The sequence below is a fragment of the Lissotriton helveticus genome, chromosome 11, assembly GCF_964261635.1.
Source record: "Lissotriton helveticus chromosome 11, aLisHel1.1, whole genome shotgun sequence".
NCBI classification, from domain to species: Eukaryota; Metazoa; Chordata; class Amphibia; order Caudata; family Salamandridae; genus Lissotriton; species Lissotriton helveticus.
Genome location: NC_136072.1, coordinates 1,166,274,035 through 1,166,278,965, shown reverse-complemented (window position 1 = coordinate 1,166,278,965; position 4,931 = coordinate 1,166,274,035). Strand labels below are relative to the sequence as shown.

The 4,931-nt window shown below is 50.3% G+C and overlaps 1 pseudogene; it reads right to left on the bottom strand.

The window, feature by feature from the left end:
• Positions 1 to 1,128: 1,128 nt before the first annotated feature.
• Positions 1,129 to 3,906, bottom strand: LOC144791608 (dynein axonemal intermediate chain 1 pseudogene; annotated as a pseudogene).
• Positions 3,907 to 4,931: the final 1,025 nt, after the last annotated feature.

The following is a 4,931-nucleotide window of genomic DNA, read 5'->3' as shown; positions in this document are numbered from 1 at the left end:
TTTTCCGTGGTGATAACAAAACTTATGCTTCCACGATTGGCAAGCCTAAACCTAAACAAGGTTCATAGTGGAAGAGTGGAGAGCTCTGGTGGTGGAATACCAGCAGAACCGATGTTTAAGATACTTGGGTTCAGATTTGTAAAAGTCCCTAAAGGCGATACACTGAGCTTTAAAATCAATATGATTCTTTATTGGGAGCCAGGGAAGTGAGACAAGTGCCTGTTTGGCTGACTGATGTCTGCGGATCCTTACTAGGTGGGCTGCCGCGTGCTGGAGGATCTGAAGTCTGCCTAAGAGTCCTTTCTGAAGATTGACAAGTTGTGTGTTACAATAATCTACTTTAGACAGAACAAGAGCTCTGTTTTTTGGAGCTCATGGGGTATAAATGAAAAGAAATTCCTAAGCAATTTTAGGGTAAGGAAGATGGACATAACAACCGATTTGCCTCTTACTTGTTCACTTTTGGCACTGTTGTCAGAGAGGGATGAGGTATGAATGTTTTTACATTCATTTCTGAAATGTATCAGTTTTAAAAAGACTTCTGAAGGCACTGATATAATCTGATGCACTAAGGTAAAACGTGTCTGCATGTTAAAGAAATAAATGTTTTGAATTTTGAAGAGACTGCATCATATTTTGCTACATTTTATTGCTAGATGTCTCAAAAAATGAATGAGTGTTCCTAATGTGAAGTGACGCAGGACACCATTTTTGCTTCTTTTCTTGTACTCCAGTTAGCAGGTAAATAAAGGATTGCCCATGTATTTAACATTTTTCAAAATGTTAGTGCTCTCTCAAGTAAACAGCAGCCCATTGACGTTGTTCAGGAGTGGGGGAGGGTGCATCTGAGGGTCAGGAGAGCTGCATGTGGCCCAGTGGGCATACTTTAACCCCTCCCCTGCTGGTGACGGTACCACTCCGTCATCAGCTGCGGTCACACTGTGCTGATGACGGAGCGGTTCCGTCACGGCCCGCTCGGCGCGCCTGCGTGGCGCAAATTCTGCGCCTGCGCTGGACGTTCCATTGAGCGGGCGAGGCCGTGACGGAACCACTCCATCATCAGCACAGCTCAACCGCGGCTGGTGACGGAGCGGTTCCGTCACCAGCATGCGGCCGCAGCGCCCCTTTAGCACAGCGGCGGAATAGCTGCCGCAGTGAAGGGGTTAAGTATCACTGCATTAGAGAGTGCGCTTCTGGGAGGGTTCCACCCACAGTGTTATGTACTGGGGAGAGGATGCTGGGAGAGGGGAGGTACATACACTAGAGAGTTCCCTGCCTGGAGAGTTCCACCCACAGGGTTATGTACTGAGGAGGGTATACTGGGAGAGGAAAATACATGGGCTAGAGAGTGCCCTGCCAGGAGCCTTATACCCATGGGGTATTGTACTGAGTCGGGATGCTGGGAGAAGAAAGGTACGTGCACTAGAGAGTGACCTGCCAGGAGCATTCCACCCACAAGGTTATGTATTGAGGAAGGGATACTGAGAGAGGAAAAGTATATGCACTAGAGAGTGGCCCTGCCTGGAGTGTTCCACCCACAAGGTTATAGTACTGTGGAGGAGATGCTGGGCGAAGAGAGGTACATGCACTAGAGCGTGCCCTGTCAGAATCATTCAACCCATGGGGCGGCTACTGGATGAGGTGATGCACATGCACTAGAGAGGGCCCTGTGGTGAGCATTCCACCCACAGAGTTATGTTAGGCTCTCTAAGAGACTCAATGAGCTCAACAGAACGAAGGAACAAAAGACTGACGTATTTGTGCTGGTCTCAAAGTAACTACTGGTTTCAGATTAACCAGGTAGCACAAGATGCCCTCAGGGTTTGTCTACTTGAATGATGTGCACTACAAGACCTACTCCTATTTGGCGACTGGTCTCTCAGGCTCTCTCACCAGGCTCAATAGCTTGTCCAGTTTAGCGATCTCATACTCTGGACCCTTAACTGTATCTTGTGCGCCTTTCTTTTCCTTCGGCATCTTGCGCAGGTTAGGTGACAGCTTCAAGCTACTAACATTGCCCCGGTCATCTCCAACAATGATAATGGGAAAGATAGGATTAAACTGGATGTGAGTAAGCTTGGTTTTCTTTTTGGCCACCACAGCCTGTTCACAAATTGCTTCATACTTGTTTACATTGAGGTCAAATACATGGACCTTGCCATCTGTGGTCACAGCGGCAAACACAGTGGAAGAGTATGGTGCCCATGCCACGTCTCCAACAGGAGCGTTCAAGTCGAATATGAACAATGGCGTCTTTACAGTATGATCCCAGATCTTGACTGTCCAGTCCGAACTGCACGAAATAAAGACCTTGGGATGGAAGGGGTTCCAGCAGACTGCATCAACTGCCATACTGTGAGCTTCATATGTTCCCAAGAACTGGCTGGAATAGGCCTTTGAGCACTTGTGTATTTTGCCTTCTTCTGTGCCAACCAGGAAAAGGTACTCAATCTGTTTGTGGAAATCGAAGGAAATCCCACAAGCATTCATGTTCAGGCGCAGTGCTGTTGGCACATGTTCTGAAGAACTGTCCAGGGAGAGTCTAATGACATCAGTGTGGACCACCTCATTCTTCACTAGGGTCCAAGACACAACTCGACCGTCAGAGGAAACTGAGAAGAAGTTGAGGTTGTTGTCCAGGTCGTCCTTCTGCCACCTGACCTGCCAGACGGGGTCAGTATGCTTGCCTGTCTTGGCTGAGCTCTTGTAATTGGGCAGCATACTTGGTTTCTTCAGGTTATATAGGGCAACGTTCCCATCATAAAAGCCTACTGCCAACAGGTATGGGTGGTCTTTGTGGATATCCAGGCACATGACACCACTCTCAGTGTTGAAGATGAACTCAGGGTAGGAAGGGTTCTTCAAACTGTAGAGGAGCAGCATGCCCCGGTCTTGCTTCATGAAGTCATAGGAACCATGGCCAACAGCAAAGAGGTCTTTATACCTAGGGCTCCAGCACAAGGCAGTCACTGCTAGCCCCTTGGTCTTGTCATGCTGGAACTTCCAGAGTGGCATAAGTGTGCCCTCCTGGTCCCGGTACTCATCCGAAACATCCTCAAAGTACTTAAAGTCCTGCGCCACCTCGTCAAAGGTGTTCTGGTTGACCATACGCTCCATAATCTTGCTGGCTTTGGCCACCTTGTTGAGGTCATCGCCTAGACTTTCCGCTGGCGGCTTGAAGCCGCGTGGCCGCTCCTCGTCCTTCTTGGTGGTGGTGGCCACCTTCAGCTTCTCCTTGGCGCGCTCCTGCTTGGCCAGCTCTTCCACGTAGGCGTCGTAGATCTGACCTTGGGTGGCATTGTCTGAGAAGGTGGCGCGGGGTGGCGGCTCGGTCTGGCACGCGCGCTCGCGCAGAGGGTCGTTGAGGGTCTGCGAGGCGCGCTCGCTGAAGTTGAACTGGTTGGTGAGTTTCTTGGTGGGCGCCTTGGGGGCAGCGGTGGTGGTGGTGGGCTCATCGCCCTCCTCTGGGATGGGTGCCACCCCCCCACCCTCGCCCCCCTTGTGATCCTGGCCCTCTGGGGGCTCCAGGGCCCCCTCGCTGGGGGCCTCCTCGCCCTGCCTGGCCTGCTGCCGCCGGGCCTCGTCCGAGTCCCGGTGCAGGAGCCCCCCCTCCAGGCTGAAGTGCACGGCCAGCTGCTCCACGGCGCTGAGGCTGCGGTAGGCCCGCTCCCGGAAGCTGTAGCGCACGATGTTGTGCGGGGCGTGCGGGTTCTGCGCGGTCAGGATGCGGGTCACCTCCTGCCTCAGCTCGGCCTCGCTCAGCTCCAGCTGGTCGGGGGGCTTCTGGAGGGCGCGGCCGGCCGCCCACTCCTCCTCGCCGCCGCCGGCGGGGGGGGGCTCCTGGTTCTCGTCGCGGGAGCGGGCGGCCTGCACCCGGGGCTTGGGGGGCACCGCGCGGCCGGGCATGGCGACCGGTGGCACAGACTGGACCGGGGCGAGTGAGTGCACGGCCGTTGTCAGGGAGACGGCGACGCTGCGTCTGCGGCGTTACCAGGTCGACGCTTCCGGGACTGGGAGGCGGGAACCGGGATCCAACAATAGTGCGGCCATTACAGAATAGAGTAGGACTGCAGTTCCAGTTAACAAGTCAGAGAATATGTGAGAAATTTTGAAAGAAAGGCTGAATTTTTTTTTTAGAGACATAATAAAATACTGTTTTGTAATATTGTCATACATAAATAAATATTCGGTAACTGTATTAACTATAAAAAGTTATCAAATAAACAAAAACATTGTTATTATGTCTCATAATTCTTCGCAAATCGGAAAGAAAAACTTTGAATGTACAAAATATTTTTCGTAATTGAAACTTAGGTGCTACGGGTTAGTACACTTTCCACCGTTAGAAGATGGCCGCCTCGGTGTCTCCGCTGAGAGCGAGAAGCCACGCTTTTTCATAGTCCTATTGTGTCAACAAAGTGCGAGGACAAATCAGTGCCTTTGGCAAGGTACTGATTTCTGGACAGACCTTCTCAACTTACTTATGGTACTCTGATCAGTACTGTAAGAGGGCTGGCACTGTCAGGTATTGAGTAAGTGCACTTCTCTCATTTCAAAGAGAGAGTAAGTAGTACATGGACTCCTGAGCAGGGATGCAATACTTTTAATTAGAGAGCGCCTGCACTTCTCAGTAGCAAGCAAGCTATCGGGGTCAGGGAAAACATTCTGAAGTACACACAAGTGATCTCACCCTTGGGAGCTCTGTGATGGGATAGTAGTTTTTTTAAATTGTATAATAGAGTAACTGCTAATTCAGAATTAAATATTTAATACTACAGATGAGTGTTACAAGAAGCTCACTTGAGCTTAAACTACGCATTGTTGATGAGCTTATTGTAGGAATAAAGAGAGAGTTTAAAAATGTTAATAATATGCTGTATTTTGTAACTATGGTATTTTGATTTGGGATTGTGTGAACTGCTTTTATGAAT